This window comes from Triturus cristatus, chromosome 2_2 (assembly GCF_964204655.1).
Source record: "Triturus cristatus chromosome 2_2, aTriCri1.1, whole genome shotgun sequence".
In the NCBI taxonomy this organism is placed as follows: Eukaryota; Metazoa; Chordata; class Amphibia; order Caudata; family Salamandridae; genus Triturus; species Triturus cristatus.
Window position 1 is genome coordinate 785,328,535 of NC_140582.1, and position 9,782 is coordinate 785,338,316.

Here is a 9,782-nt window from a genome sequence, read left to right on the forward strand (position 1 = left end):
GCGCAGGAGGACACCTTCCTGGATTGTACTCAGTTCATTTCTCACTCTCCAGATTTTCATGAGGTAAAGGTGCTCTTGCCCCGACCAGTCGGCATTCTGTAGGAAGTTTTGCCATGTACCCCCTTGGACAGCGTTGTACACATTGGTAAAGACCGGGTCTGTTTCAGCTGCTTCCATGATTTCGGCCAGTGTCAGGGCTCGAGGACAGGCTGCTGCTGAGAACATGTTGATGTATTGAAGTAATGGGTTTTTCAGAACCAACCCAGCGGTGCCAGGGGACACACCCGAAGACTTCGAGTTCTTCCTGTTCCAGACCACAGAAACACAGAGTCTTCTAGGTGAAGTCAAAGATCGTATTTATGGGAGGAGGAGCCTAGCGCGCAACCATGATGGACGCGTAGGCACAGGGCTCCCGAGACTCACGCAGCCTCCCACGATTATCCTGGATTTCATCCTGATCTTTTGAAGGAATACTACGGGTGAACCTACGCTGAGGACACCCCTGTTCTCAAAACTCAAATCGGACTCTGGGAACTTTACTTCTTCGGTTTTTGGGAAAGAGGCCTGCTCCGCGACGCTGCCCCGGGCTCGGGTTGGCATCTTCTCCGTGTCCCAATTGAACAACAACGGATCCGGAGCGTCGGGCTGACCCGTGCACCCCGGGTTTCACTTTCGCTTTTGACTCTCCTCAGTGACGTGGAGAGCGGGTGCCTGTGAAGGCTCCACATCTGAGCAGCCCGGAGGCCGGCGGGTGAGATCGGTAGTGGGAGCTGTCTACCACTGATTGCGGTGTGCCCCCCCCCAGGGAACCACTGCAACACACGGGCATCCGGTGGTTGGTTTCCCCTGCCGTGTAATGGCGGCCCGACTAGACGGGGACAAGCTAAGGCCCAAGGCTACCCGGAGAGGTGGCTATGTGCAGACGAATAACATGGATCGGTATGCCCATCAGAAGGGGTCTCCTGGTCCGAGTGGGCCCGCAGAGGTGGCTCGAGAGGGACCGTCATCCTCGGCGGAGCTGACACTTAACGATGTCATGGGTGCCATCGACGCCATGAAGGAATCGGTTGGCCAGCGGTTTGACTCTCTGGCCCACAAGCTGGACACCGTGTCAATTGATGTTAACCTACTCAGAGCGGACCTTTCGAAAACCACGACAGGGTCAATTCACTTGCTCTCACGACCTCGGGCCTCACGAAAGATGTTACTGACATGCAGACGGAGCTTCACAGTCTGAGGGCCCTCACCGACCTCTCGGCCAAGCGGTTGGAGGATTTTGAAGGTCGGGCACGACGAAACAACGTGCGCATTGTAGGTGTGCCGGAGAGGTCGGAGGATGGGTCAGTGGATCTTTTTGTGGAGGAATTGATCCTGAACCACCTCGTGCCGAAGGGCCTCAGTAAATACTTCATGGTGGAGCGGGCCCACAGAGTCCCGGGGGGTCGACCGAAGCCGGGGGCCCCACCGCGTCCCTTCATCGCCAGGATCTTTAACTTTAGGGACCGCGACGCCATCCTACAGACCTCCCGTGTAAATGGCCCGCTGAAGTATGAGAACGTGGACATTAGCTTTTATCCTGACTTTACTCAGACAGTCCAAAAACAGCGCATGGGGTTTCTGACTGTGAAACGGCGTTTGAGAGACATGGGCCTGAAGTATGCCATGCTTTTCCCGGCTAAGCTTCGTGTTGAACTGGAGGACCAAACCCACTTTTTCGACCGGCCTGATGCGGTGGAGGAATGGCTTGATACATTGCATCGTCGGCGCGGGGGAGATGAACGGACCGAGGACGACGGGGGTGGCTCGGCGGAGCACCCGTGAACTACTGAACTATTGTTCCTGGCTAATCGTGTGTTGAACTCAGACTTTGGTCAGGGGTGACCTAGTACATGGGACTGCATTGCCCTTCCTTTTGTGTTGGGGGGCTGCGGGGTATCTTGTGAGACTCTTCCTCCTCCGGGGGAGTTTTCTTTCTTTTCGTAGACTAGGTTTATGTCGGGGCGACAGGCACACTGCGAGTTGGGGTGGCTAGATGTTCTAGTGCAGGGGTGCAGGGTGGGGGGGTGTGTCATGGGAGTTGGGGGGGTGGTGGTGGGGGAGTTGTTGTTGTTTCAGGTTAGTTTTACACCAGGTGATCAATGTTTTGTTTTTTGCTCTCGTAGTGGGTGGGACGATTGCTGTGGTTGGGATGGGGGGTAGGGGGTTGCATATCTTAACATGGAATGTCAATGGGTTGGGGGATCGTGTGAAGCGAGGGGTGGTGCTACAATATCTGAAGCGTCTCTCTCCTGATATCATCTTCTTGCAAGAGACGCATTTGGTGGGCAACTCCCGTCAGGCATTGAATAGACGGGGCTACCGTTTGGTGGCCCATTCCGGCTTTACTACTGGGTCCAGAGGGGTAGGCATTATGGTTCGAGCCTCTCTCCCGCTGGAAATCGATGAGGTGAAGCACGATGACCGGGGGCGTTACGTAGGGCTGGTTGGCCGGTGGGAGGGTAGAACTTTATGTTTGGTTTCAGTTTACGTCCCCCCTGGGTTGCAGACTACCACCTTCGCGGATCTGGGAGGTCTATTGCTTGGGCTCCCTGAGGGCCTGTTGCTGGTTGGTGGGGATTTTAACTCTGTTGTGTCTGGTAGAGAGGATCGGCACCCGCCCAGAGACCTCCCTGGGGCGCATTCTTGGTTAGGTGGTTTTATTGACACTATGGGACTGGTTGACTGTTGGAGAACGATGCACCCGGGGCTGGCTCAGTTGACTTTTCACTCTGGGGCCCACGGCTCCCTGTCTAGATTGGATTATGTACTGATGCCGGCCGCCCACGCCCCAATGATTGGGGAAGTTAAACATCTGGCTCGTGGCATCTCGGATCATTCCCCGGTGCTGCTCCACTTGGATATTGCCTTGGGGGCTGGGGGGAGGGTGGCGCCGATTAACCCCTGGTATCTCCGTGACCCCACAGTTCGTGCCCAATTGGTGAAGTCCCTGGACCGGTTTTTCGCGGAAAACCAGGGTTCCGTCGCGTCAGCTTTGACATTGTGGGAGGCCTTTAAGGTGGTGATCCGTGGGCAGGCACTATCCCTGATTTCCCTTGCTAAAAAGCGTAAAAACGAAGAGGTAGTGCACCTAGAGTCTGACATAACTAGTATGGAAGGGGATCTTGGGCGGGGAGTCACGAGGGAGAAACTTCACGCCCTTAGCCTTAAGCAGTCGGACTATAGGGCGCTGGTTACGAATGCTGCGAAGCTCGCTAGTCGGGAACAGCAGGGGCGCTTGTATGATGTGGGTGACAAGGCTGGAAAACTGATTGCGTGGCTGGAAAAGAGCGAATCGAGTGGTTCAGGTGATTGTGCGTGCTGACGGTGTGAGTGTCACGGATCCCGGAGAGATAGTGACTTGTTTTGCAGATCATCTGCGTGACGTCTATACGTCGGTTTCGGATAGGCCGGAGGATGACTCTCGTCAATTGTTACGAGATATTACGTTGCCATGCCTCTCTGTCTCCGACAGGGATTTGATGGACGCGGCATTGACGAATGATGAGATAGCACTGGCGATTCGCGCACTCCGCTCCGGAAAGGCTTTGGGCCCGAATGGTCTGCCGATCGAGTTATACAAGCTTCGTCCTGAGACGCTGGCGCCTCATCTCCGTGAGATGTTTAATGCATCGCTTAAGGTGGGCTCCCTTTTGTTGGACCAACGGCTTGCAACGATTGTGGTTCTCCACAAAGAGGGGAAGCCGCGAGATGGTTGTGCATCCTATAGGCCTATCTCACTCCTGAATGCCGAACCAAAAATTCTTGCGAAGGTCCTGGCAAATCGATTGATTACTGTAATTGGCGACCTGGTTCATCCGGATCAGTCTGGTTTTATTCCGCATCGCAACACCGCGCTGAACCTGCGGCGCCTACATGGAGTTCTCGCAAAAGTCGACTGTATCCAGGAGCCCACCATTTTGGCGTCTTTGGACGCCACGATGGCGTTCGATACGCTGGAATGGTCGTATCTTTGGGCAGCACTGGCCAAGTTTGGTTTTGGACCCGGATTCATTAAATGGGTGAAACTGTTGTATGTGGAGCCGCTGGCGCAGGTGGTCGTGAATGGTAGGGTGTCTGCCCCCTTCGTGCTCGGGAGGGGCACCCGCCAGGGTTGCCCCTTGTCCCCGCTTCTTTTTGCTCTTGCGCTGGAACCCCTGGCGGCATGGCTGAGGTGGGAACCCTCTATGGCGGGTATCCGGTGGACTCCGACGTTTGAGGACCGTGTGTCACTATACGCTGATGACATTTTGCTCTAACTCACCTCGCCGCGGAAATCATTGATGGTGATGTTCGATGTTTTGACCTCCTTCGGCCGCAATTCTGGGCTTGTTATTAATTGGGCTAAGTCCTGTGTATATGTGTTGGTTGGCGACCCCCCTCTTCTCCCTCGCGGCTGTCCGATTCAAATCTCTCCGGCTGGATTTAAATATTTAGGCATTCACGTCTCCCTGAGTTCAGCGGATCGTTACTCTCTGAACCTGCTGCCGCCGCTTCAGCGGCTTCGGGCGGACGTAGTCCGGTGGCAGAGGCTTCCGTTATCGCCGCTGGGCAGGGCGGCCTTATTTAAAATGATGTCTCTGCCACGTTTTTTGTACGCCCTACAGAATACGCTGGACGTGGTGCCTGCACGATACTTTCGGGAGGTGGAAAGCCTGCAGCGACAGCTGGTGTGGGATGGGAGACCACGCATCGCTCTTGCTAAGCTGACTCTTCCATGGTACGATGGTGGCATAGCTCTTCCTGATATCAGACAGTATTACTGGGCGTCCCAGCTGGTGGCAGTGAACCATGGGACGTATGGCCCGGCTTTGAACCCTGCGTATGAGATGGATAAGCTACTGTTGCCGGGTGGGGATTTCAATCGAATGCTTTATTCCAAGAAGGGACGCGCTAAACTCACGGGCCCCACGAACAATGCTGTACGCGCATGGCACGGCGCCACTGCTGCTACGGGCTGGAAGAGTCACCTGACTCGGGCGACTCCGCTGTATGCTTCTGAAGAGTTGGGCGGGCTGTGGCGCACTAAGGGATTTGAGAAGTGGGACACGATTGGTATTAGCCGCGTCGGGGATCTGTGGGCGAAGGGCGCTTTTAAAACGTTCGATGTCCTTCGGGCCGAATATAGCCTGAGCGATAGGGAATTCTTTCGTTACGCGCAGATCCGCCACGCCCTGCTTTCTGCCTTTCCGAACCCAGCTGATATCCCTGAGGCCTCCCCTTTGGAAGACCGTATACTTGATGGTTACTTGCCAGACAGCACCATTTCCCTGATCTATAAAAAAATGATTAATACTCGCGCTGACCTCCTCACCCGCCTGCGAGAAGCATGGGTCGCTGATGGCCTAGAGCTGGATGATGAGGACTGGGTTGCGGCTGTAGCCTCGCCGAGAGAGGTGGCCATACCCGCTCGCCTCAGATTTGTGCAGTTAAAGATACTACACAGGGTCTATGTTACCGGTCCCCGCTTGCTTCGCTTGGGATACTCGAGTGATGGTTTATGTAGGCGTGGCTGTGGCCTACTTGGTACTTTTCTGCATATTTTGTGGGAATGTCCAGTGGTTGTCCGGTTCTGGGTTAGGGTGCATGCAGTGATGGAGGAGGTCACTGGTGTGGCCCTACTCCCGGAGGCGCGGCGCTGTGTGTTGAATGTGTGGGAACCGACTGATTGTGACGCGGCCCAGGAGCGCTGGGTGACTCTGGGTAATATGATAGCCAAAAGAGACATCGCGCAGCTGTGGGGCTCGGGTAGGTCTCCTACGGTGTCGAAATGGAGAGAAAACATGGACTGGTGCATGTTCCGGGAGAAAACCGTGTATGTTGCTAGAGGCAAACCCCAAAAATGGAATAAGATGTGGGGTCCGTGGAATTCTTACCGTGGTGATATATGCACGCCCCCCCTGGTGATCGCCTCCGATGTAGCCCTGTCCCCTTAGCTCGGATATTCCTGTTCCTTCCTGGAATCGGTACATGTGTACTTCCCTGCCCCCCCTCCCGCCTCGCCTAATACTAGCTTTTGCCTATAGTGCCGCTGAGAGGCGGCTGCCCCTCCCCCCCATGGGAGAGCAAGTCCCTGCTTATATAGTTTTCATGCCTGGTTTTAGTTTTGTACTGTTGTTTTTTTCTCATAAAATGTTAATTCAAAACCTTCTTGTTGTATGGAGTCTAGTTGTGGGCCGATTAGCCGCCCCCTCGTGCAGGTTGCTCATTTGCTCGCTGTATTGATTTTCCTTTTTGCACACTAGCGGCCGGCCTCGGAGGTTGTAGGCCCATGACTGTACATAACTGCTGTGTCAAATAAAGGTTTTTTCAAAAAAAAAAAAAATCGTATTTATTGGCTGCAGACCAAACACAGGTATCCGAGAAGTACAGCACGGTGTATGTTCTCAGGAGACTGCTCCCGAACCAAAAACCAGTCTTTTCTTATATACAGAATATTGCGCTCTGGGCAACACCGCCCCTATTTTACAAGTGGTCATTCACATATTTTCGCTTCAAAGAAAACGCACAGTCATGATGATAATCCCACATTTCAGCTCGGTCAGCCCAGGATTATTTACCCAGTGAGGCTCAGAACCCTCATCAGGTATCAGCAGACCCCAATAAAAAGGGCACCTCCTTCTCGTGAAACAAGCCATAAAGTAGGAAACAGAGTCAGGTGTGAAAGAGATTAGTCAGGGTTCGTGTGAGATGCATGACTTTATGATGTGCCGGGCCCTGATGCTAATCCCATTTGGCCGCAGTAAAAGGAACCGGCCGGACTGGACTGACCTCGGGCAGCGGAGTCAGTTTTCACAGGTCACAAAGAAGTCACAGGAGGATTGCGTGTCCATTAGGCCACAATGGCTTTTATGCGCAGCCTATGTGAGGGCAACCACAAAATGGTTACCATTCCAAAATGGAACCCGAGGGTCATATATGTAGCATACATATACGCTGTGAATTCATCGGGGAAACATGAAGAAAACACTCATACATACCGCATTAGTCGTTTGCGGTTCGCTGATACCAAAATCGGCATGGTAGGGCCATGCTACCAACATGGTTCTGAATTTACAGTACCACAGACCCTCCTTTTGCCCTTACATAGGCAATAACTATACTCATACTAATCTGAGTCCAGGTCTATATTCATAAAGTCATGAAGATGTTGCTGTAGCATCATCCTATTGCTTAGCTCGTCCCTTGATACAGGTTTCCTTACACATGATGTAACACAGAGGCTACACATTACAGGAGCACACTGTATACATAGACAGAACAGGAAAAGAATGGCTAAGATCATCCCAGTGACTATTAGAATCTTCCATCCCCAAGCTGATATCAGTCCCCAGAACCACCCCATCATCGACCAGTCTCCTTTATCCACATGAATGGGTTCGGAAATCTTATGCAGTTTGGAAATGGCCTGATAGACTATCGGAGCGTTATCTGGTATGAAAATACAGCAGCTTGATTGGATAACCTTACATACTCCACCACGGTCTGCAAGTATGACATCTAGAACCATACGGTTCTGCAACGTCATGAGGCGATCCGCTTGGAGCTCAGCTGTCAAGTTACCAAGGGCACCAGCCGTTACGTTAACAGTGGATTCAACTACACGAGTCCGTTGTCTCAGGTTCCTACTATTAACCATTGGTCCCCAAAACGGCAGGAAACCCAAGAAGAAGTCTCCCGCTTCCTGACCGGCAGTATCTTCCTTACTAACAACGCCTCTCACAACTCTGGTCTTGTGATAATCAGAGGCGGCAGTAAATGTCAGCGGTAGCAAATTTGCAACATAACATGTGCCCAAGAAATCAGGGGGCAACCATGTATATGCTCGGTCATTACAAACAAAGTATGTACCCTTGGCAGCCAAAAACGCAGGGGAAAACTGTGATGGAAATATGTACGTTTCAGCACAGTCACTTTTCCCTAATTGAGCTCTTGGATTCTGATCATTACCTTGTAAACAGAACCGACCTATGTGGGGTACGACCCAAATCGGAGATGAACTTTTGCGCTGTTTCTCGCCTAGACTAATGCTATACCCCGTCGCGTTCCAACCCACATAAGCTCGCAACTCATCCTTAGGAATAGATGAATATGCATCGATATCTCTACTCATATCAGCAATTCCTCTCATCAAGGCTTTATTGTTCGTGCTAGGTCTATTGGAACGCGGTGGTCGTGGGGAATATGTCTTAAGTGCAAAAAGAAACATGGTCTGGAATGCCCATGATGACCCATTATAGCTAAACAGCAGCACTAGATACGGGATACCCTTATCAATGGTATGCGGCATCAAACCACACACCCAGCAATTTGTTGTGTTCATAACTAGCTGGTGCAGGAGTTGAACAAACGAATTGTTTACGAACTCTGAACGTCTAGCTTGTTCGTGTTCAGGCAGAGGGTGGGAAGAGTGTGAGGGAACAGTAGGAGGAGGTATGGGCTGTATAGTGGGTGCAAACGGCACCTGAAAAGACAATAATACATAACCTACAGAAAACATCATCATGCTAAATAGTACAAACAGACATAATATTACAAAACGTTTGCTATTCATTACTTTACATATTCTGTTCTTAAAATTTATTTCCTCAGCGGGTCTCTTCATCTCGAAAAACTCCATCCTCTAATCGTGCTGTTCGCGGTGGATGAGTGTCTTCTGCTAGGGAGTACACCTGTCAGTCCAGGGAACGCCCTAGACCAACCAGACCGTTGACCTAACGTCTCCGGTTTGTACCCCAAAGTCTTGGCACCGCGACCCTACAGCTGAACCCGGATGGTGGTTCGAAAAAGCAAAAATAAGAAAGTTTCTCAGATGGAAGAGAGAGCTGCACTATTCAAAAAAAAATATATCAAAGAAAAATAATTTTTATTTGTCCATAGTTCTCGGCCTCAAATTGTACCGACTTCTTGTAGGTACTGTTTGGTCTTGAAACAAGAGTTCAGGCTCGGTAGTGTTCAATCGAATTGACGGTGGCACAGCTTCTTGCAGGATGTCATCGCTTTCCTTCTCCGAAAGCGTTCCTTTTACTCGTGCATCGCTAAACGGCAGAAAACGAGGCACAGTCTCAGTCTCTGAGTCAGCGATCCCTTCCTGGACCCACTGTCATAAGGCAAAGGTAAAGGGACCCTTTTGCAATGAACGCCGTGTATCTAGTTCTTTTTCCCCTTCACTCGAACAGCTGATCTCGTCGAAAGAAGGACGAGATGGGGGCCGGTCCAGCGGGGCTCATAATTTTTCGTCCGCTGGAAATTTTTGACCAGCACCCACGATCCAGGACTGATGGGGTGTCCTGAAGCTTCAGAGAACTGAGGCAGAGAATCATGCACCTGTTGGTGTAAAACACGCAATTTAGCCGTCAATTCATACAAATAATCAAGCAGTACTGGATGTTCGATCTCACTGAATTTTGTAGGCCTTAGCACTCCCCATATATTGGCCGGGCGGCCAAACACGATTTCGTAGGGACTAAGTCCCACTCGTGAATGCACAGTCATTCTTGTTGATAGGAGTGCTAAGGGCAGAGCGTCAGGCCATTTAAGACCTGAACTCGCTTGAATCTTAGCCAACTTAAGTTTCAAAGTGCCATTGTAACATTCTACTAGTCCAGCTGATTGGGGGTGATTTGCAGCGTGGAATTTCTGCTTTATACCTAGTCCCTCACATACATTCTTCATCACTCGTCCCACAAATTCACTCCCATTATCACTCCATACCATCCTTGGCATTCCAAACCTAGGGAAAAATT